This window comes from Lissotriton helveticus, chromosome 12, assembly GCF_964261635.1.
Source record: "Lissotriton helveticus chromosome 12, aLisHel1.1, whole genome shotgun sequence".
Taxonomy (NCBI): Eukaryota; Metazoa; Chordata; class Amphibia; order Caudata; family Salamandridae; genus Lissotriton; species Lissotriton helveticus.
In genome coordinates this window covers 134,764,535-134,788,085 of record NC_136073.1, presented here as the reverse complement: position 1 = coordinate 134,788,085, position 23,551 = coordinate 134,764,535, and the positions used below count along the sequence as shown (strand labels likewise).

The following is a 23,551-nucleotide window of genomic DNA, read 5'->3' as shown; positions in this document are numbered from 1 at the left end:
TGAACACGCCCGTCTCTTCCTTTTCTCTACAATCTGGTGAGACTAAGAATGCACGTACTGACTGAGTAAAATAAGTCGTCTTTTGTTTTCACACGACTCTAGAGATACACTCTTGATTAGGGGAGAGCAAAGTTGTCATGTTCTATGGTTGTCAGAAACTAAATCCCTTCTTGTCTATCCAGGGAGGTTCAACTCCTCCTTGCCTATTCGAGAAAGTTTCTAGTGAACTCTGAGCTAGCTGGCAAAACCCAAAACTTTAAGTCTAATATCGACAGTAGTAGACCTAGTTAACGTCTGGTCTAGGCCTATACTATTGAAGGTATTATTCCAATGCGCAGAGCCTATTGGGATTATAGGAACTACACTACAGGTAATTCCATATCAGAGAGGAGAAGCTTTATTTATTTATTGATAAATCCTACTTACTGGTGAGGTTGGATTTAACTTTACTATTTTATAAATGCCACTTTTAGAGAGTGAACATTTCTCTGCACTTACTGCTCTATTTCCCTGAAAGCCTGTCTCCAATACACGTCTGGATTGGGCTTCGTGACAGCTACATTTGTGCATTCCCTCTAGGCAGCCACAACACAGGTCACTCAACTGCAACTGCATTCATCTGCATTCTGATTGGCATGGGGGAGAGGTCTGCTACCCCCTACCCCTAATAGTTTCAAGAAGATAATTTATGTCAGTTAGTACAATATAGCTACATCTTATAATCATGTGAGTTTAAATAATTTGTTGTTAGATCGTTTAAATATTTAAAACCATCTGTTTTTAATAGACATTTCACAAAAACCACGGGTACATTTGCTAATTCTGTAAAAGCAAAACGCAACTGCCATGACATTGCCAACCAGAATGCCGTGACTCGGATTGAAACCGAGGTTGCTGCAGCCACAACGCAGAGTACTAACCACTATACGATCACGGCGAGCTACTTGGGCTAAATAATGTACAGTGACATGGAGAATTTATAATTCGGAACACTCAGTGCTACTCCTGTGATAGGCTGGATGTATTCATTCCTACCTCATTCCTTATACAAAGGCTGTATTTCCTCAGTGGTTGATAGGCTTAAACCGTTTCCTGGCCACCTGCCTGTGAACTGCCAGGAGTCAAAGATCGCCATTACACTTATGGGCCTGTGATGGGCCACCAATGCAGAGAAACCCACCAGGCGCAGATCTTCTATCTGTCTATTAGACCTGCATCTCCCCTGTACCTTTCAAGCCATCTGTATGTGAAGCAAGAACGAGTTAAGGAGCGGGCCATCTACACTTTTATAGGGAGGATGCTGCCGTGAGCTCCTCCCAGCTAATCACACAAACAGCAGTAAAGCAAGATAACTACAGAGTTAGGGGGGACTGCATGGTTATGACTTTGAGTAATGATTGAAATTGACCTCAGCGACCCATGAGCAGAGCTGTGGGTAATGACTGCGTGCCTTATTATGATGAAGCAAGCACCATGTCTCGTAGGGGCCCCACAGCATGCTTTTCTTAGCTCATTGAATTAAAGTATAAACTTCTGCCATGTGTGAGTGGTAAAGGCTTGATAATTTGGTTCCTTTTCCAATTCACGACTGACGACAAGATTAAGGAACCATGGGGCATCGGAAGCTTTGAAAAGTAGCCACCAACCTCAGAGAAAGAGAAAAAGAGGGAAAAAGCAGTATGAGAGGTGGAGAAAACAGCAGCAGGTACCAGGAGCTCAAATGAGATTATTGGCGCCTAAATAGAGCACATAAAGGAACAGTTACACAGCTAAGAAAAGGGAAAGAAAAACTAGGGGAAAACACAAAAAGAGGCTGTAGATAAAATTCTCTTCCTGGGACAGCAGGTTAAGAGAAATTACACAGGGAGCAATTAAGCTTGTAACACAGGGGAGAATAAAAAAGAAAATGCAGTTTTATGAAGTGTGTTTGCCTAATCAAGCAAGCACTTTTGTTCTATTTCTCTATTTGCTTCTTTTATATATAAAGTAAGTTTCAAGTGCACACCCAGGTATGGCTGAGAGAGCCAGGGTATCGTAATTTGAAGTGTTTGCACCTGCGCTAATGTAGGAAGAGAGCTATGGCAAAGACATGAAAGGGGTAGCGATAATAAATATATGAAGAGGCAATAGTGACACCAAAATAAGCCACCTATTAATAAAACTGACATGGAAGAAATACTAAAGGCTAACTTCTGAAATTGTAGCTGGTGATAAAAAGATTGTCGTTGGTGGCAGGATTCGAACCTGCGCGGGGAGACCCCAATGGATTTCTAGTCCATCGCCTTAACCACTCGGCCACAACAACTAACTGTAAACTTTGTACAAATAATTTCTATGAATTTTTCAAGGTGTTCCACAGCAGATTCCTGATATTCTGCAATGCACTTTTTAAAAACAATGTTTTTTCCAGCAGGCACATTCTCTCTTAAAAACAAAAATGGCATGAGTAAATCTCTAGTTTGGAAAAGGATAGGCTTGCATTCATTCTCTCATGTGGCACTCAATGTTTTGGACCCTATTGCACTCTGTTTTCGCGCTGCTTTTAATCTATGACCCATATTACAGAAATCTACCATCTTTGAGTATTTGGGACTCCTTTGTAAGTGCTTTATCTTTTTTCCTTGAAGAGCTATATAATAAAGGGGTCCGGGAAACATTGCTTGAATGGAAAATAAAGGAAGGCCCACTTGTCTCATCAAATGCCGTAGAGAAACCTGATGTTTTACTCATGTTATCCTTAGTTGGTTTTCGATAGACCTGGCATCCTTAAGGTGGTCTCAACCCTACCTTTTTGCTTTTCACCTCCGCGTTTTGCTGCATCTTTTTGTTGGCTTTAGGACGCTGATCACTGTATCACTACTAATCAGTGCTGAAGTGCCCGTGCTTCTTCCCTAAACATGTGTGTAATCGGAGTATACCTGACTGACAGATTTAATTTACTTGAATGCCCCTTGCAAAGTGGTATACCATATACCCAGGGACTGATTGTGCCACCCAAAGAAGTAGCCTTTCAAGCCTGTCTCAAGCCTGCCACTGCAACGCCTGAGTTGCAGTGTACTGCCACTTCGACTTGGCCTTTAAAACTACTTGGCAAGCTTTAAACTCCAATTTTATTACTTTTACGTAACCCCTAAGGTAGGTCCTAGGTAGTCCTAGGGGCATGATGCTATGTAAGTAAAAGGTAAGATATGTACTGTGGTAGTTTGCAGGTCCTGGTAGTACCAAACACTCTGTTTCATTTTTCACTACTATGAGGTCTACCCCTCTCATAGGTCAGCATTGGGTATTCCCTTATACTTTTTATTTGGTAATTCCATATCAGAGAGGAGAAGCTTTATTTATTTATTGATAAATCCTACTTACTGGTGAGGTTGGATTTAACTTTACTATTTTATAAATGCCACTTTTAGAGAGTGAACATTTCTCTGCACTTACTGCTCTATTTCCCTGAAAACCTGTCTCCAATACATGTCTGGATTGGGCTTCGTGACGGCTACATTTGTGCATTCCCTCTAGGCAGCCACAACACAGGTCAGTCAACTGCAACTGCATTCATCTGCATTCTGGTTGGCATGGGGGAGAGGTCTGCTACCCCCTACCCCTAATAGTTTCAAGAAGATAATTCATGTCAGTTAGTACAATATAGCTACAGCTTATAATCATGTGAGTTTAAATAATTTGTCGTTAGATCGTTTAAATATTTAAAAGCATCTGTTTTTAATTGACATTACACAAAAACCACAGGTACATCTGCTAATTCTGTAAAAGCAAAACCCAACTGCCGTGACATTGCCAACCACCATGCCGTGACTCGTATTCGAACCGAGGTTGCTGCAGCCACAACGCAGAGTACTAACCACTATACGATCACAGCGAGCTACTTGAGCTCGACAATGTACAGTGACATGGAGAATTTATAATTCGGAACACTCAGTGCTACTCCTGTGATAGGCTGGATGTATTCATTCCTACCTCATTCCTTATAAAAAGGCTGTATTTCACCAGTGGTTGATAGGCTGAAACCGTTTCCTGGCCACCTGCTTGTGAACTGCCAGGAGTCAAAGATCACACATACACTTGTGGGCCTGTGATGGGATACCAATGCAGAGAAACCCACCAGGCGCAGATCTTCTATCTGTCTATTAGACCTGCATCTCCCCTGTACCTTTCAAGCCATCTGTATGTGAAGCAAGAAAGAGTTAAGGAGCGGGCTATCTACACTTTGCTAGGGAGGATGCTGCCGTGAGCTCCTCCCAGCTAATCACACAAACAGCAGTAAAGCAAGATAACTACAGAGTTAGGGGGGACTGCATGGTTATGACTTTGAGTAATTATTGAAACTGACCTCAGTGACCCATGAGCAGACCTGTGGCTAATGACTGCGTGCCTAATTATGATGAAGCAAGCACCATGTCTCATAGGGGCCCCACAGCATGCTTTTCTTAGCTCATTGAATTAAAGTATAAACTTCTGCCATGTGTGAGTGGTAAAGGCTTGATAATTTGGTTCCTTTTCCAATTCACGACTGACGACAAGATTAAGGAACCATGGGGCATCGGAAGCTTTGGAAAGTAGCCACCAACCACAGAGAAAGAGAGAAAGAGGGAAAAGGAAGTATGAGGGGTGGAGAAAACAGCAGCAGGTACCAGGAGCTCAAATGAGATTAATGGCGCCTAAATAGAGCACGTAAAGGAACAGTTACACAGCTAAGAAAAGGGAAAGAAAAACTAGAGAAAAACACAAAAAGAGCCTGTAGATAAAATTCTCTTCCTGGGACAGCAGGTTAAGAGAAATTACACAGGGAGCAGTTAAGCTTGTAACACGGGGGAGAATAAAAAAGAAAATGCAGTTTTATGAAGTGTGTTTGCCTAATCAAGCAAGCACTTTTGTTCTATTTCTATATTTGCTTCTTTTATTTGTAAAGTAAGTTTCAAGTGCACACGCAGGTATGTCTGAGAGAGCCAGGGTATCATAATTTGAAACATTTGCACCTGCGCTAATGTAGGAAGATAGCTATGGCAAAGACATGAAAGGGGTAGCGATAATAAATATATGAAGAGGCAATAGTGACACCAAAATAAGCCAACTATTAATAAAACTGACATGGAAGAAATACTAAAGGTTAACTTCTGAAATTGTAGCTGGTGATAAAAAGATTGTCGTTGTTAGCAGGATCCAAACCTGCATGGGGAGACCCCAATGGCTTTCTAGTCCATCGCCTTAACCACTCGGCCACAACAACTTACTGTAAACTTTGTACAAATAATCTCTATGAAAGTTTTCAAGGTGTCCCACAGCAAATTCCTGATATTCTGCAATGCACTTTTTAAAAACAATGTTTTTTCCAGCAGGCACATTCTCTCCTAAAAACAAAAATGGCATGAGTAAATCTCTAGTTTGGAAAAGGATAGGCTTTCATGCATACTCTCATGTGGCACTCAATGTTTTGGACCCTATTGCACTCTGTTTTCGCGCTGCTTTTAATCTATGGCCCACATTACAGAAATCTACCATCTTTGAGTATTTGGGACTCCTTTGTAAGTACATTATCTTTTTTCCTTGAAGAGCTATATAATGAAGGGGTCCGGGAAAGATTGCATGTATGGAAGATAAAAGAAGGCACACTTGTCTCACCAAATGCCGTAGAGAAACCTGATGTTTTACTCATGTTATCCTTAGTTCGTTTTTGTTAGACCTTGCATTCTTAAGGTGGTCTCAACCCTACCTTATTGCTTTTCACCTCCGCATTTTGCTGTATCTTTTTGTTGGCCTTAGGACTCTGATCACTTTATCGCTACTAATCAGTGCTGAAGTGCACGTGCTTCTTCCCTAATCATGTGTGTATTTGGAGTATACCTGACTGACAGATTTAATTTACTTGAAAGCCCCTTGTAAAGTGGTATACCATATACCCAGGGACTGATTGTGCCGCCCAAAGAAGTAGCATTTCAAACCTGTCTCAAGCCTGCTACTGCAGTGCCTGTGCTGCAGTGTACTACCACTTCGACTTGCCATTTAAAACTATTTGCCAAGCCTTAAACTCCAATTTTATTACATATAATTAACCCCTAAGGTAGGCCCTAGGTAGTCCTAGGGGCATCATGCTATGTAAGTAAAAGGTAAGACATGTACTGTGGTAGTTTGCATGTCCTGGTAGTACCAAACAGTCTATTACATTTTTCACTACTGTGAGGTCTGCCCCTCTCATAGGTTAGCATTGGGTATTCCCTTATACTTTTTGGGGGGTAATTCCATATCAGAGAGGAGAAGCTTTATTTATTTATTGATAAATCCTATTTACTGGTGAGGTTGGATTTAACTTTACTCTTTTATAAATGCCATTTTTAGAGAGTGAGCATTTCTCTGCACTTACTGCTCTATTTGCCTGAAAACCTGTCTCCAATTGTCGTCTGGATTGGGCTGCGAGACAGCTACATTTGTGCATTCCCTATAGACAGCCACAACACAGGTCACTCAACTGCAACTGCATTCATCTGCATTCTGATTGGCCAGGGGGAGAGCTCCGTTCCTCCCACCACAAATAGGTTCAAGAACGATAATTTATGTCAGTAGGTACAATCTAGCTACATCTTATAATCATGTGTGTTTAAATAATTTGTCGTTAGATCGTTTAAATATTCAAAAGGATCTGTTTTTAATAGACATTTTACAAAAACAACTGTTGCATTTGGTAATTCTGTAAAAGAAAAACCCAACTGTCGTGACATTGCCAACCACAATGCCGTGACTCGGATTCAAACTGAGGTTGCTGCGGCCACAACACAGAGTACTAACCACTATACGATCACGGCGAGCTACTTGGGCTCAATAACATGCAGTGACATGGAGAATTTATAATTCGGAACACTCAGGCCTACTCCTGTGATAGGCTGAATGTGTTCATTGCTTCCTCATTCCTTATACAAAGGCTTTGTCTCCTCAGTGGTTGATAGGCTGAAACCGTTTCCTGGCCGCCTGCTTGTGAACTGCCAGGAGTCAAAGATCACACATACACTTGTGGGCCTGTGATGGGACACCAATGCAGAGAAACACACCTGGCGCAGATCTTCTATTCTGTCTATTAGACCTGCATCTCCCCTGTATCTCCTCAAGCCATCTGTATGTGAAGCAAGAAAGAGTTATGGAGCGGTCCATCTACACTTTTATAGGGAGGATGCTGCCGTGAGCTCCTCCCAGCTAATCACACAAACAGCAATAAAGCAAGATAACTACACAGTTAGGGGGGACTGCATGGTTAGGTTTTTGAGGAATTATTAAAACTGACCTCAGTGACCCATGATCAGAGCTGTGGCTAATGACTGCGTGCCTAATTATGATGAAGCAAGCACCATGGCTCGTAGGGGCCCCACAACACGCTTTTCTTAGCTCATTGAATTAAAGTATAAACTTCAGCCATGTGTGAGTGGTAAAGGCTTGTTAATTTGGTTGCTTTTCCAATTCACGTCTGACAACAAGATGAAGGAACATTGGGGCATCAGAAGCTTTGGAAAGTAGCCACCAACCTCAGAGAAAGAGAGAAAGAGGGAAAAGGCAGTATGAGGTGTGTAGAAAACAGCAGCAGGTACAAGGAGCTCAAATGAGATTAATGGCGCCTAAATAGAGTACGTAAAGGAACAGTTACAAATCTAAGAAAAGGGAAAGAAAGACTAGGAAAAAAACACAGAAAGAGCCTGTAGATAAAATTCTCTTCCTGGGACAGCAGGATAAGAGAAATTACACAGGGAGCAGTTAAGCTTGTAACACGGGGAGAATAGAAAAGAAAATGCAGTTTTATGAAGTGTGTTTGCCTAATCCAGCAAGCACTTTTGTTTAATTTGCTTCTTTTATTGGTAAAGTATGTTTCAAGTGCATGCACAGGTATGACTGAGAGAGCCAGGGTATAATAATTTGAAGCGTTTGCACCAGCGCTAATGTAGGACGAGAGTTATAGCAAAGATATGAAAGGGGTAGCGATAAAAAATAGCAATAAAAAATATGTGAAAGGGCAATAGTGACACCAAAATAAGCCACCTATTTATAAAACTGACATGGAAGAAATACTAAAGGTTAACTTCTGAAATTGTAGCCGATGTTAAAAAGATTCTCCTTGTTGGCAGGATTCAAACCTGCACGGAGAGACCCCAATGAATTTCTAGTCCATCGCCTTAACCACTCGGCCACAGCAACTGACTGTAAGATTTGTGAAAATAATCTGTATGAAAGTTTTCAAGGTGTCCCACAGCAAATTCCTGATATTCTGCAATGCACTTTTTAAAAGTAATGTTCTTTTCAGCAGGCACATTCTCTCCTAAAAACAAAAATGGCATGAGTATATCTCTAGTTTGGAAAAGGATAGGCTTTCATGCATACTCTCATGTGGCACTCAAGTTTTTGGGACCCTATTGCACTCTGTTTTCGTGCTCCTTTTAGTCTATGGCCCATATTACAGAAGTCTACCATCTTTGAGTATTTGAGGCTCCTTGGTAAGTGCTTTATCTTTTTTCCTTGAAGAGCTATATAATAAAGGTGTCCGGGAAAGATTGCATTTATGGAAGATAAAAGAAGGTACACTTGTCTCACCAAATGCCGTAGAGAAACCTGATGTTTTACTCATGTTATCCTTAGTTCGTTTTTGTTAGACCTTGCATTCTTAAGGTGGTCTCAACCCTACCTTATTGCTTTTCACCTCCGCATTTTGCTGTATCTTTTTGTTGGCCTTAGGACTCTGATCACTTTATCGCTACTAATCAGTGCTGAAGTGCACGTGCTTCTTCCCTAATCATGTGTGTATTTGGAGTATACCTGACTGACAGATTTAATTTACTTGAAAGCCCCTTGTAAAGTGGTATACCATATACCCAGGGACTGATTGTGCCGCCCAAAGAAGTAGCATTTCAAACCTGTCTCAAGCCTGCTACTGCAGTGCCTGTGCTGCAGTGTACTACCACTTCGACTTGCCATTTAAAACTATTTGCCAAGCCTTAAACTCCAATTTTATTACATATAATTAACCCCTAAGGTAGGCCCTAGGTAGTCCTAGGGGCATCATGCTATGTAAGTAAAAGGTAAGACATGTACTGTGGTAGTTTGCATGTCCTGGTAGTACCAAACAGTCTATTACATTTTTCACTACTGTGAGGTCTGCCCCTCTCATAGGTTAGCATTGGGTATTCCCTTATACTTTTTGGGGGGTAATTCCATATCAGAGAGGAGAAGCTTTATTTATTTATTGATAAATCCTATTTACTGGTGAGGTTGGATTTAACTTTACTCTTTTATAAATGCCATTTTTAGAGAGTGAGCATTTCTCTGCACTTACTGCTCTATTTGCCTGAAAACCTGTCTCCAATTGTCGTCTGGATTGGGCTGCGAGACAGCTACATTTGTGCATTCCCTCTAGACAGCCACAACACAGGTCACTCAACTGCAACTGCATTCATCTGCATTCTGATTGGCCAGGGGGAGAGCTCCGTTCCTCCCACCACAAATAGGTTCAAGAACGATAATTTATGTCAGTAGGTACAATCTAGCTACATCTTATAATCATGTGTGTTTAAATAATTTGTCGTTAGATCGTTTAAATATTCAAAAGGATCTGTTTTTAATAGACATTTTACAAAAACAACTGTTGCATTTGGTAATTCTGTAAAAGAAAAACCCAACTGTCGTGACATTGCCAACCACAATGCCGTGACTCGGATTCAAACTGAGGTTGCTGCGGCCACAACGCAGAGTACTAACCACTATACGATCACGGCGAGCTACTTGGGCTCAATAACATGCAGTGACATGGAGAATTTATAATTCGGAACACTCAGGCCTACTCCTGTGATAGGCTGAATGTGTTCATTGCTTCCTCATTCCTTATACAAAGGCTTTGTCTCCTCAGTGGTTGATAGGCTGAAACCGTTTCCTGGCCGCCTGCTTGTGAACTGCCAGGAGTCAAAGATCACACATACACTTGTGGGCCTGTGATGGGACACCAATGCAGAGAAACACACCTGGCGCAGATCTTCTATTCTGTCTATTAGACCTGCATCTCCCCTGTATCTCCTCAAGCCATCTGTATGTGAAGCAAGAAAGAGTTATGGAGCGGTCCATCTACACTTTTATAGGGAGGATGCTGCCGTGAGCTCCTCCCAGCTAATCACACAAACAGCAATAAAGCAAGATAACTACACAGTTAGGGGGGACTGCATGGTTAGGTTTTTGAGGAATTATTAAAACTGACCTCAGTGACCCATGATCAGAGCTGTGGCTAATGACTGCGTGCCTAATTATGATGAAGCAAGCACCATGGCTCGTAGGGGCCCCACAACACGCTTTTCTTAGCTCATTGAATTAAAGTATAAACTTCAGCCATGTGTGAGTGGTAAAGGCTTGTTAATTTGGTTGCTTTTCCAATTCACGTCTGACAACAAGATGAAGGAACATTGGGGCATCAGAAGCTTTGGAAAGTAGCCACCAACCTCAGAGAAAGAGAGAAAGAGGGAAAAGGCAGTATGAGGTGTGTAGAAAACAGCAGCAGGTACAAGGAGCTCAAATGAGATTAATGGCGCCTAAATAGAGTACGTAAAGTTACTGTTACAAATCTAAGAAAAGGGAAAGAAAGACTAGGAAAAAAACACAGAAAGAGCCTGTAGATAAAATTCTCTTCCTGGGACAGCAGGATAAGAGAAATTACACAGGGAGCAGTTAAGCTTGTAACACGGGGAGAATAGAAAAGAAAATGCAGTTTTATGAAGTGTGTTTGCCTAATCCAGCAAGCACTTTTGTTTAATTTGCTTCTTTTATTGGTAAAGTATGTTTCAAGTGCATGCACAGGTATGACTGAGAGAGCCAGGGTATAATAATTTGAAGCGTTTGCACCAGCGCTAATGTAGGACGAGAGTTATAGCAAAGATATGAAAGGGGTAGCGATAAAAAATAGCGATAAAAAATATGTGAAAGGGCAATAGTGACACCAAAATAAGCCACCTATTTATAAAACTGACATGGAAGAAATACTAAAGGTTAACTTCTGAAATTGTAGCCGATGTTAAAAAGATTCTCCTTGTTGGCAGGATTCAAACCTGCGCGGAGAGACCCCAATGAATTTCTAGTCCATCGCCTTAACCACTCGGCCACAGCAACTGACTGTAAGATTTGTGAAAATAATCTGTATGAAAGTGTTCAAGGTGTCCCACAGCAAATTCCTGATATTCTGCAATGCACTTTTTAAAAGTAATGTTTTTTTCAGCAGGCACATTCTCTCCTAAAAACAAAAATGGCATGAGTATATCTCTAGTTTGGAAAAGGATAGGCTTTCATGCATACTCTCATGTGGCACTCAAGTTTTTGGGACCCTATTGCACTCTGTTTTCGTGCTCCTTTTAGTCTATGGCCCATATTACAGAAGTCTACCATCTTTGAGTATTTGAGGCTCCTTGGTAAGTGCTTTATCTTTTTTCCTTGAAGAGCTATATAATAAAGGTGTCCGGGAAAGATTGCATTTATGGAAGATAAAAGAAGGTACACTTGTCTCACCAAATGCCGTAGAGAAACCTGATGTTTTACTCATGTTATCCTTAGTTCGTTTTTGTTAGACCTTGCATTCTTAAGGTGGTCTCAACCCTACCTTATTGCTTTTCACCTCCGCATTTTGCTGTATCTTTTTGTTGGCCTTAGGACTCTGATCACTTTATCGCTACTAATCAGTGCTGAAGTGCACGTGCTTCTTCCCTAATCATGTGTGTATTTGGAGTATACCTGACTGACAGATTTAATTTACTTGAAAGCCCCTTGTAAAGTGGTATACCATATACCCAGGGACTGATTGTGCCGCCCAAAGAAGTAGCATTTCAAACCTGACTCAAGCCTGCTACTGCAGTGCCTGTGCTGCAGTGTACTGCCACTTCGACTTGCCATTTAAAACTACTTGCCAAGCCTTAAACTCCAATTTTATTACATATAATTAACCCCTAAGGTAGCCCTAGGTAGTCCTAGGGGCATCATGCTATGTAAGTAAAAGGTAAGACATGTACTGTGGTAGTTTGCATGTCCTGGTAGTACCAAACAGTCTATTACATTTTCACTACTGTGAGGTCTGCCCCTCTCATAGGCTAGAATTGGGTATTCCCTTATACTTTTTGGGGGGTAATTCCATATCAGAGAGGAGAAGCTTTATTTATTTATTGATAAATCCTATTTACTGGTGAGGTTGGATTTAACTTTACTATTTTATAAATGCCATTTTTAGAGAGTGAGCATTTCTCTGCACTTACTGCTCTATTTTCCTGAAAACCTGTCTCCAATTGACGTCTGGATTGGGCTGCGAGACAGCTACATTTGTGCATTCCCTCTAGACAGCCACAACACAGGTCACTCAACTGCAACTGCATTAATCTGCATTCTGATTGGCCAGGGGGAGAGCTCCGTTCCTCCCACCACAAATAGGTTCAAGAACGATAATTTATGTCAGTAGGTACAATCTAGCTACATCTTATAATCATGTGTGTTTAAATAATTTGTCGTTAGATCGTTTAAATATTCAAAAGGATCTGTTTTTAATAGACATTTTACAAAAACAACTGTTGCATTTGGTAATTCTGTAAAAGAAAAACCCAACTGTCGTGACATTGCCAACCACAATGCCGTGACTCGGATTCAAACTGAGGTTGCTGCGGCCACAACGCAGAGTACTAACCACTATACGATCACGGCGAGCTACTTGGGCTCAATAACATGCAGTGACATGGAGAATTTATAATTCGGAACACTCAGGCCTACTCCTGTGATAGGCTGAATGTGTTCATTGCTTCCTCATTCCTTATACAAAGGCTTTGTCTCCTCAGTGGTTGATAGGCTGAAACCGTTTCCTGGCCGCCTGCTTGTGAACTGCCAGGAGTCAAAGATCACACATACACTTGTGGGCCTGTGATGGGACACCAATGCAGAGAAACACACCTGGCGCAGATCTTCTATTCTGTCTATTAGACCTGCATCTCCCCTGTATCTCCTCAAGCCATCTGTATGTGAAGCAAGAAAGAGTTATGGAGCGGTCCATCTACACTTTTATAGGGTAGATGCTGCCGTGAGCTCCTCCCAGCTAATCACACAAACAGCAATAAAGCAAGATAACTACACAGTTAGGGGGGACTGCCTAGTTAGGTTTTTGAGGAATTATTAAAACTGACCTCAGTGACCCATGATCAGAGCTGTGGCTAATGACTGCGTGCCTAATTATGATGAAGCAAGCACCATGGCTCGTAGGGGCCCCACAACACGCTTTTCTTAGCTCATTGAATTAAAGTATAAACTTCAGCCATGTGTGAGTGGTAAAGGCTTGTTAATTTGGTTGCTTTTCCAATTCACGTCTGACAACAAGATGAAGGAACATTGGGGCATCAGAAGCTTTGGAAAGTAGCCACCAACCTCAGAGAAAGAGAGAAAGAGGGAAAAGGCAGTATGAGGTGTGTAGAAAACAGCAGCAGGTACAAGGAGCTCAAATGAGATTAATGGCGCCTAAATAGAGTACGTAAAGTTACTGTTACAAATCTAAGAAAAGGGAAAGAAAGACTAGGAAAAAAACACAGAAAGAGCCTGTAGATAAAATTCTCTTCCTGGGACAGCAGGATAAGAGAAATTACACAGGGAGCAGTTAAGCTTGTAACACGGGGAGAATAGAAAAGAAAATGCAGTTTTATGAAGTGTGTTTGCCTAATCCAGCAAGCACTTTTGTTTAATTTGCTTCTTTTATTGGTAAAGTATGTTTCAAGTGCATGCACAGGTATGACTGAGAGAGCCAGGGTATAATAATTTGAAGCGTTTGCACCAGCGCTAATGTAGGACGAGAGTTATAGCAAAGATATGAAAGGGGTAGCGATAAAAAATAGCGATAAAAAATATGTGAAAGGGCAATAGTGACACCAAAATAAGCCACCTATTTATAAAACTGACATGGAAGAAATACTAAAGGTTAACTTCTGAAATTGTAGCCGATGTTAAAAAGATTCTCCTTGTTGGCAGGATTCAAACCTGCGCGGAGAGACCCCAATGAATTTCTAGTCCATCGCCTTAACCACTCGGCCACAAAAACTGACTGTAAGATTTGTCAAAATAATCTGTATGAAAGTTTTCAAGGTGTCCCACAGCAAATTCCTGATATTCTGCAATGCACTTTTTAAAAGTAATGTTTTTTTCAGCAGGCACATTCTCAAAAATTGCATGAGTATATCTCTAGTTTGGAAAAGGATAGGCTTTCATGCATACTCTCATGTGGCACTCAAGTTTTTGGGACCCTATTGCACTCTGTTTTCGTGCTGCTTTTAGTCTATGGCCCATATTACAGAAGTCTACCATCTTTGAGTATTTGAGGCTCCTTTGTAAGTGCTTTATCTTTTTTCCTTGAAGAGCTATATAATAAAGGGGTCCGGGAAAGATTGCATTTATGGAAGATAAAAGAAGGCACACTTGTCTCACCAAATGCCGTAGAGAAACCTGATGTTTTACTCATGTTATCCTTAGTTCGTTTTTGTTAGACCTTGCATTCTTAAGGTGGTCTCAACCCTACCTTATTGCTTTTCACCTCCGCATTTTGCTGTATCTTTTTGTTGGCCTTAGGACTCTGATCACTTTATCGCTACTGATCAGTGCTGAAGTGCACGTGCTTCTTCCCTAATCATGTGTGTAATTGGAGTATACCTGACTGACAGATTTAATTTACTTGAAAGCCCCTTGTAAAGTGGTATACCATATACCCAGGGATTGATTGTGCCGCCCAAAGAAGTGGCATTTCAAACCTGTCTCAAGCCTGCTACTGCAGTGCCTGTGCTGCAGTGTACTGCCACTTCGACTTGCCATTTAAAACTACTTGCCGGTTGGCGTGGCTACGAGGGCAAAGATGGTGGACGTGGCTTGCTAGAGCTCCCACCAGCCCGCTATAAATCCGTCTGTTTATCCTGGCCTCCGGACCCGTATCCCACCTCACACCTGTGGCGGAGGTAGTAGCTTAGCTGGCGAAGGGTGCCCTCCGATGTGAGAATCTGGTTCCCGGATCTTCGGTGATGGAGATAGCGGCGGCAGCACCCCGGGGCCTACACGCAACGTGGACAGCCGGGGCCTCGATTTTAGCGGTCCCCAGCCGGGAGCTCCTGGAGTCGGCTGGCTGTGGCGGCGGTGGGGCCCGCGCTCTGGGATATAGACCGGCTGCGGAGCACTGTGAGAAGGTGCGGCCGTGCCCCACGATCGTGGCGTGTGTGCAGGCACCACAGGTACACCAGTGGCGGACTGCGGCCTTCGCCGAGACCTGAAAGCCGGGACCTCGATTTTGGCGATCCCCGGTTCCCGATGGTGAAGCGCGAGGGAGGCCTGGGCCGGGCAACTGCGGGACGGATGGTGGTGCGGGCCCCCCGGAGTGAGACCCTGCTTGCTCCCCGGCCCGGGAATAGCTGAACTTGCCTGGTCTCCTGGCCGCTGCGGCCAGGAGACCAGGCTAAGCTGCTGGAGAAGGCCTTGGCGAACCGCCTTCTCCCGTATGTGACTGACTTGGTCCATCCGGACCAGGCTGGTTTCATGCCACATAGGGCGACGCGGCACAATATCAGGCGAGCACAGGCGGCGGTTGATGCTATTGGGGCCACGGGAGAACAGGCGGCCCTACTACTAGCGGATATAGATAGAGCCTTTGACTCGGTCAGTTGGACATATCTGTTCGCGCTCCTGCCCCGCCTCAACCTGGGCCCGGTGTTTATCTCCTACATCAAATTGCTCTATACGGATATTACGGCATCTGTACGTGTCTCCGGGGCGGACTCCGAGAGATTTCCAATCGGCCGGGGGACCCGACAGGGGTGCCCGCTCTCCCCGTATTTATTTGCACTAGCCATTGAGCCCTTGGCCTCTTGGGTACGCATCGACGCGCAGATGAGGGGCTTTGAATGGGGTGGACACCTCACCGACAGAATCGCACTATATGCTGACGATGTTCTCTTCTTCCTTACAAATTTACACAGATCGGGCCCCCGAGTTTTTGAGATAATGCGTATCTTTGGGGAAGTATAGGGCCTCTGTCTAAACCCGCGTAAATCCACCCTGTGGGTGTTGGGTGGCGGGGTAGTGGCGGACCCTTGGGCATCGCCGTTGCAGGTGGCGGCCGGGGGAATAAAGTACCTAGGAGTGTTCCTCTCCGAGTCCCCGGACGTTGCATGGGAACGTAACGTGGTACCGGTGTGGGAAAGGGTCCAGGCGGATGTCAAAACGTGATCTCAGATGCCTCTTACTATCTTTGGCAGATCTGCGATCTTCAAAATGGTCACACTCCCGCGCCTCTTATACCAGCTGTCGAACAACCCCCACCTTATCACTCCCCTGTGGTTTCGGCAGGTTAACTCTGTCTTGAGCCGCTTCCTATGGGCTGGAGGGGCAGCTAGGGTGGCGCTGAGGACGTGCTTCCAGTCCACGTATTGTGGTGGCCTGGCCACATCGGACCTGTTATCTTATTATCAGGCCTCCCACATGCTGGTACTCAACGAATGGTGGTATGGGGACAGAGGAGACCCAACATACGCCCTAGAGCGCTCGCTGATGGGTGATAATACGTTACACACGATCCTATACTCGGCCAAGCTACGGCGAAAGCTACCATGTGCCACGCGAGTGGTCTTTGTTATATGGAGACGGGCGCTGTGTCGCATGGGCTGGTGGGGCAGATTAACAGCGGAGACTCTATTGTGGAAGAACAGGAGGCTACCCGAGCTAGCCTCGTTGACAGGGTTTGGTGGATGGGACGCTATCGGGATCTCGTCCCTAGGACAGGTACTGACCGGGGTCACCCTCAAATCATTCCAGGAGCTCAGCACTGCGTTCCAAATGCCCAAGACCCAATTCTTTCGCTATCTACAATTTCGTCATGCATTAGCGCCTAACATTGCGGGTTTCTAGTCATTACTGGAATTCAGCCCAGTGGAGGCGAAAGTCTTCATGGGTGACCTCGGCGATAAGGAGGTGTCCCGGATCTAGCAGACGCTGGTTACGCACTGCTCCTCCTCCCTACTTCCCCTTAAAGATGCCTGGGAGAACGACGTTGGACCCTTAGAAGTAGCATTTCAAACCTGTCTCAAGCCTGCTACTGCAGTGCCTGTGCTGCAGTGTACTGCCACTTCGACTTGCCATTTAAAACTATTTGCCAAGCCTTAAACTCCAATTTTATTACATATAATTAACCCCTAAGGTAGGCCCTAGGTAGTCCTAGTGGCATCATGCTATATAAGTAAAAGGTAAGACATGTACTGTGGTAGTTTGCATGTCCTGGTAGTACCAAACAGTCTATTACATGTTTCACTACTGTGAGGTCTGCCCCTCTCATAGGTTAGCATTGGGTACAATATAGCTACATCTTATAATCATGTGTGTTGAAATAATTTGTCGTTAGATCGTTTAAATATTTAAAAGGATCTGTTTTCAATAGACATTTTACAAAAATAACTGTTACATTTGGTAATTCTCTAAAAGAAAACCCAACTGTCGTGACATTGCCAACCACAATGCTGTGACTCGGATTCGAACCGAGGTTGCTGCGGCTACAATTCAGAGTACTAACCACTATACGATCACGGCTAGCTACTTGGCTCAATAACATACAGTGACATGGAGAATTTATAATTCGGAACACTCAGGGCTACTCCTGTGATAGGCTGAATGTGTTCATTGCTTCCTCATTCCTTATACAAAGGCTTTGTCTCCTCAGTGGTTGATAGGCTGAAACCGTTTCCTTGCCGCCTGCTTGTGAATTACCAGGAGTCAAAGATCACACATACACTTGTGGGCCTGTGATGGGACACCAATGCAGAGAAACACACCTGGCGCAGATCTTCTATTCTGTCTATTAGACCTGCATCTCCCCTGTACCTCCTCAAGCCATCTGTATGTGAAGCAAGAAAGAGTTAAGGAGCGGTCCATCTACACTTTTATAGGCAGGATGCTGTCGTGAGCTCCTCCCATCTAATCACACAAACAGCAGGAAAGCAAGATAACTACACAGTTAGGGGGGACTGCATGGTTAGGTTTTTGAGGAATCATTGAAACCGACCTCAGTAACCCATGATCAGAGCTGTGGCTAATGACTGCGTGGATGATGAAGCAAGCACCATGGCTCGTAGGGACCCCACAACACGCTTTTCTTAGCTCATTGAATTAGAGTATAAACTTCTGCCATGTGTGAGTGGTAAAGGCTTGTTAATTTGGTTGCTTTTCCAATTCACGTCTGACAACAAGATGAAGGAACATTGGGGTATCAGAAGCTTTGGAAAGTAGCCACCAACCTCAGAGAAAGAGAGAAAGAGGGAAAAGACAGTATGAGGTGTGGAGAAAACAGCAGCAGGTACAAGGAGCTCAAATGAGATTAATGGCGCCTAAATGGAGCACGTAAAGGAACAGTTACAAATCTAAGAAAAGGGAAAGAAAGACTAGGAAAAAAACACTGAAAGAGCCTGTAGATAATATTCTCTTCCTGGGACAGCAGGCTAAGAGAAATTACACAGGCAGCAGTTAAGCTTGTAACACGGGGAGAATAGAAAAGAAAATGCAGTTTTATGAAGTGTGTTTGCCTAATCCAGCAAGCACTTTTGTTTTATTTTTCTATTTGCTTCTTTTATTGGTAAAGTAAGTTTCATGTGCATGCACAGGTATGACTAAGAGAGCCAGGGTATAATAATTTGAAGCGTTTGCACCAGCGCTAATGTAGGACGAGAGTTATAGCAAAGATATGAAAGGGGTAGCGATAATAAATATGTGAAAGGGCAATAGTGACACCAAAATAAGCCACCTATTTATAAAACTGACATGGAAGAAATACTAAAGGTTAACTTCTGAAATTGTAGCCGATGTTAAAAAGATTCTCGTTGTTGGCAGGATTCAAACCTGCGCGGGGAGACCCCAATGGATTTCTAGTCCATCTCCTTAACCACTCGGCCACAACACCTGACTGTGAATTTTGTGCAAATAACCTGTATGAAAGTTTACAAGGTGTCCCACAGCAAATTCCTGGTATTCTGCAATGCACTTTTTTAAAATAATGTTTTTTTCAGCAGGCACATTCTCTCCTAAAAACAAAAATAAGGCTACATCTTATAATCATGTGTGTTTAAATAATTTGTCGTTAGATTGTTTAAATATTTTAAAGGATCTGTTTTTAATAGACATTTTACAAAAACAACTGGTACATTTGGTAATTCTGTAAAAGAAAAACCCAACTGCTGTGACATTGCCAATCACAATGCCGTAACTCGGATTCGAACCAAGGTTGCTGCGGCCACTACGCAGAGTACTAACCACTATACGATCACGGTGAGGTTCTTGGGCTCAATAACATACAGTGACATGGAGAATTTATAATTCGAAACACTCAGGGAACTCCTGTGATAGGCTGAATGTGTTCATTGCTTCCTCATTCCTTATACAAAGGCTTTGTCTCCTCAGTGGTTGATAGGCTGAAACCGTTTCCTGGCCGCCTGCTTGTGAATTGCCAGAAGTCAAAGATCACATATACACTTGTGGGCCTGTGATGGGACACCAATGCAGAGAAACACAGCTGGCGCAGATCTTCTATTCTGTCTATTAGACCTGCATCTCCCCTGTACCTCCTCAAGCCATCTGTATGTGAAGCAAGAAAAAGTTAAGGAGCGGTCCATCTACACTTTTATAGGGAGGATGCTGCCGTGAGCTCCTCCCAGCTAATCACACACACAGCAGTAAAGCAAGATAACTACACAGTTAGGGGGGACTGCATGGTTAGGTTTTTGAGGAATTATTGAAACTGACCTCAGTGACCCATGATCAGAGCTGTGGCTAATGACTGCGTGCCCAATTATGATGAAGCAAGCACCATGGCTCGTAGGGGCCCCACAACACGCTTTTCTTAGCTCATTGAATTAAAGTATAAACTTCTGCCATGTGTGAGTGGTAAAGGCTTGTTAATTTGGTTGCTTTTCGATTTCACGTCTGACAACAAGATGAAGGAACATTGGGGTATCAGAAGCTTTGGAAAGTAGCCACCAACCTCAGAGAAAGAGAGAAAGAGGGAAAAGACAGTATGAGGTGTGGAGAAAACAGCAGCAGGTACAAGGAGCTCAAATGAGATTAATGGCGCCTAAATGGAGCACGTAAAGGAACAGTTACAAATCTAAGAAAAGGGAAAGAAACACTAGGAAAAAAACACGGAAAGAGCCTGTAGATAAAATTCTCTTCCTGGGACAGCAGGCTAAGAGAAATTACACAGGGAGCAGTTAAGCTTGTAACACGGGGAGAATAGAAAAGAAAATGCAGTTTTATGAAGTGTGTTTGCCTAATCCAGCAAGCACTTTTGTTTTATTTTTCTATTTGCTTCTTTTATTGGTAAAGTAAGTTTCAAGTGCATGAATGGTATGACTGAGAGAGCCAGGGTATAATAATTTGAAGTGTTTGCACCAGCGCTAATGTAGGACGAGAGTTATAGCAAAGATATGAAAGGGGTAGCGATAATAAATATGTGAAAGGGCAATAGTGACACCAAAATAAGCCATCTATTTATAAAACTGACATGGAAGAAATTCTAAAGGTTAACTTCTGAAATTGTAGCCGATGTTAAAATGTTTCTCGTTGTTGGCAGGATTCGAACCTGCGCGGGGAGACCCCAATTGATTTCTAGTCCATCACCTTAACCACTCGGCCACAACAACTGACTGTAAGTTTTGTGCAAATAATCTGTATGAAAGTTTTCAAGGTGTCCCATACCAAATTCCTGATATTCTGCAATGCACTTTTTAAAAATAATGGTTTTTTCAGCAGGCACATTCTCTCCTAAAAACAAAAATTGCATGAGTATATCTCTAGTTTGGAAAAGGATAGGCTTTCATGCATACTCTCATGTGGCACTCAAGTTTTTGGGACCCTATTGCACTCTGTTTTCGTGCTGCTTTTAGTCTATGGCCCATATTACAGAAGTCTACCATCTTTGAGTATTTGAGGCTCCTCTGTAAGTGCTTTATCTTTTTTACTTGAAGAGCTATATAATAAAGGGGTCAGGGAAAGATTGCACTTATGGAAGATAAAAGAAGGCACACTTGTCTCACCAAATGCCGTAGAGAAACCTGATGTTTTACTCATGTTATCCTTAGTTTGTTTTTGTGAGACCTTGCATTCTTAAGGTGGTCTCAACCCTACCTTATTGCTTTTCTCCTCCGCATTTTGCTGTATCTTTTTGTTGGCCTTAGGACTCTGATCACTTTATCGCTACTAATCAGTGCTGAAGTGCACGTGCTTCTTCCCTAATCATGTGTGTAATTGGAGTATACCTGACTGACAGATTTAATTTACTTGAAAGCCCCGTGTAAAGTGGTATACCATATACCTAGGGACTGATTGTGCTGCCCAAAGAAGTAGCATTTCAAACCTGTCTTAAGCCTGCTACTGCAGTGCCTGTGCTGCCGTGTACTGCCACTTCGACTTGGCATTTAAAACTACTTGCCAAGCCTTAAACTCCAATTTTATTACATATAATTAACCCCTAAGGTAGGCCCTAGGTAGTCCTAGGGGCATCATGCTATGTAAGTAAAAGGTAAGACATGTACTGTGGTAGTTTGCATGTCCTGGTAGTACCAAACAGTCTATTACATTTTTCACTACTGTGAGGTCTGCCCCTCTCATAGGTTAGCATTGGGTATTCTCTTATACTTTTTGGGGGGTAATTCCATATTAGAGAGGAGAAGCTTTATTTATTTATTGGTAAATCCTATTTACTGGTGAGGTTGGATTTAACTTTACTATTTTATAAATGCCATTTTTAGACAGTGAGCATTTCTCTGCAATTACTGCTCTATTTGCCTGAAAACCGGTCTCCAATTGACGTCTGGATTGGGCTGCGAGACAGCTACATTTGTGCATTCCCTTTAGACAGCCACAACACATGTCACTCAACTGCAACTGCATTCATCTGCATTCTGATTGGCATGGGGGAGAGCTCCATTCCCTCCACAGCAAATAGGTTCAAGAACGATAATTTATGTCAGTAGGTACAATATAGCTACATCTTATAATCATGTGTGTTTAAATAATTTGTCGTTAGATCGTTTAAATATTTTAAAGGATCTGTTTTTAATAGACATTTTACAAAACCAACTGGTACATTTCGTAATTCTGTAAAAGAAAAACCCAACTGCCGTGACATTGCCAACCACAATGCCGTGACTCGGATTCAAAACGAGGCTGCTGCGGCCACAACGCAGAGTACTAACCACTATACGATCACGGCGAGCTACTTGGGCTCAATAACATACAGTGACATGGAGAATTTATAATTCGGAACACTCAGGGAACTCCTGTGATAAGCTGAATGTGTTCATTGCTTCCTCATTCCTTATACAAAGGCTTTGTCTCCACAGTGGTTGATAGGCTGAAACCGTTTCCTGGCCGCCTGCTTGTGAACTGTCAGAAGTCAAAGATCACACATACACTTGTGGGCCTGTGATGGGACACCAATGCAGAGAAACACACCTGGCGCAGATCTTCTATTCTGTCTATTAGACCTGCATCTCCCCTGTACCTCCTCAAGCCATCTGTATGTGAAGCAAGAAAGAGTTAAGGAGCGGTCCATCTACACTTTTATAGGGAGGATGCTGCCGTGAGCTCCTCCCAGCTAAGCACACAAACAGCAGTAAAGCAAGATAACTACACAGTTAGGGGGGACTGCATCGTTAGGTTTTTGAGGAATTATTGAAACTGACCTCAGTGACCCATGATCAGAGCTGTGGCTAATGACTGCGTGCCTAATTATGATGAAGCAAGCACCATGGCTCGTACGGGCCCCACAACACGCTTTTCTTAGCTCATTGAATTAAAGTATAAACCTCTGCCATGTATGAGTGGTAAAGGTTTGTTAATTTGGTTGCTTTTCCAATTCACGTCTGACAACAAGATGAAGGAACATTGGGGCATTAGAAGCTTTGGAAAGTAGCCACCAACCTCAGAGAAAGAGAGAAAGAGGGAAAAGGCAGTATGAGGTGCGGAGAAAACAGCAGCAGGTACAAGGAGCTCAAATGAGATTAATGGCGCCTAAATAGAGCACGTAAAGGAACAGTTACAAATCTAAGAAAAGAGAAAGAAAGACTAGGAAAAAAACACAGAAAGAGCCTGTAGATAAAATTCTCTTCCTGGGACAGCAGGCTAAGAGAAATTACACAGGGAGCAGTTAAGCTTGTAACACGGGGAGAATAGAAAAGAAAATGCAGTTTTATGAAGTGTGTTTGCCTAATCCAGCAAGCACTTTTGTTTTATTTTTCTATTTGCTTCTTTTATTGGTAAAGTAAGTTTCAAGTGCATGCACAGGTATGACTGAGAGAGCCAGGGTATAATAATTTGAAGTGTTTGCACCAGCGCTAATGTAGGACGAGAGTTATAGCAAAGATATGAAAGGGGTTTCGATAATAAATATGTGAAAGGGCAATAGTGACACCAAAATAAGCCACCTATTTATAAAACTGACATGGAAGAAATTCTAAAGGTTAACTTCTGAAATTGTAGCCAATGTTAAAAATTTTCT

At 42.8% G+C, this 23,551-nt stretch overlaps 3 non-coding genes across 3 annotated transcripts; all 3 read right to left on the bottom strand.

Moving 5' to 3' along the window:
* Nucleotides 1–2,223: 2,223 nt before the first annotated feature.
* Nucleotides 2,224–2,305, bottom strand: TRNAS-AGA (transfer RNA serine (anticodon AGA)). Its single transcript has one exon. It is a non-coding gene; the product is annotated as a tRNA-Ser (tRNA).
* Nucleotides 2,306–18,876: 16,571 nt separating this feature from the next.
* On the bottom strand, nt 18,877–18,958 carry TRNAS-AGA (transfer RNA serine (anticodon AGA)). The gene has a single exon. It is a non-coding gene; the product is annotated as a tRNA-Ser (tRNA).
* Nucleotides 18,959–20,611: 1,653 nt separating this feature from the next.
* Nucleotides 20,612–20,693, bottom strand: TRNAS-AGA (transfer RNA serine (anticodon AGA)). The gene has a single exon. It is a non-coding gene; the product is annotated as a tRNA-Ser (tRNA).
* Nucleotides 20,694–23,551: the final 2,858 nt, after the last annotated feature.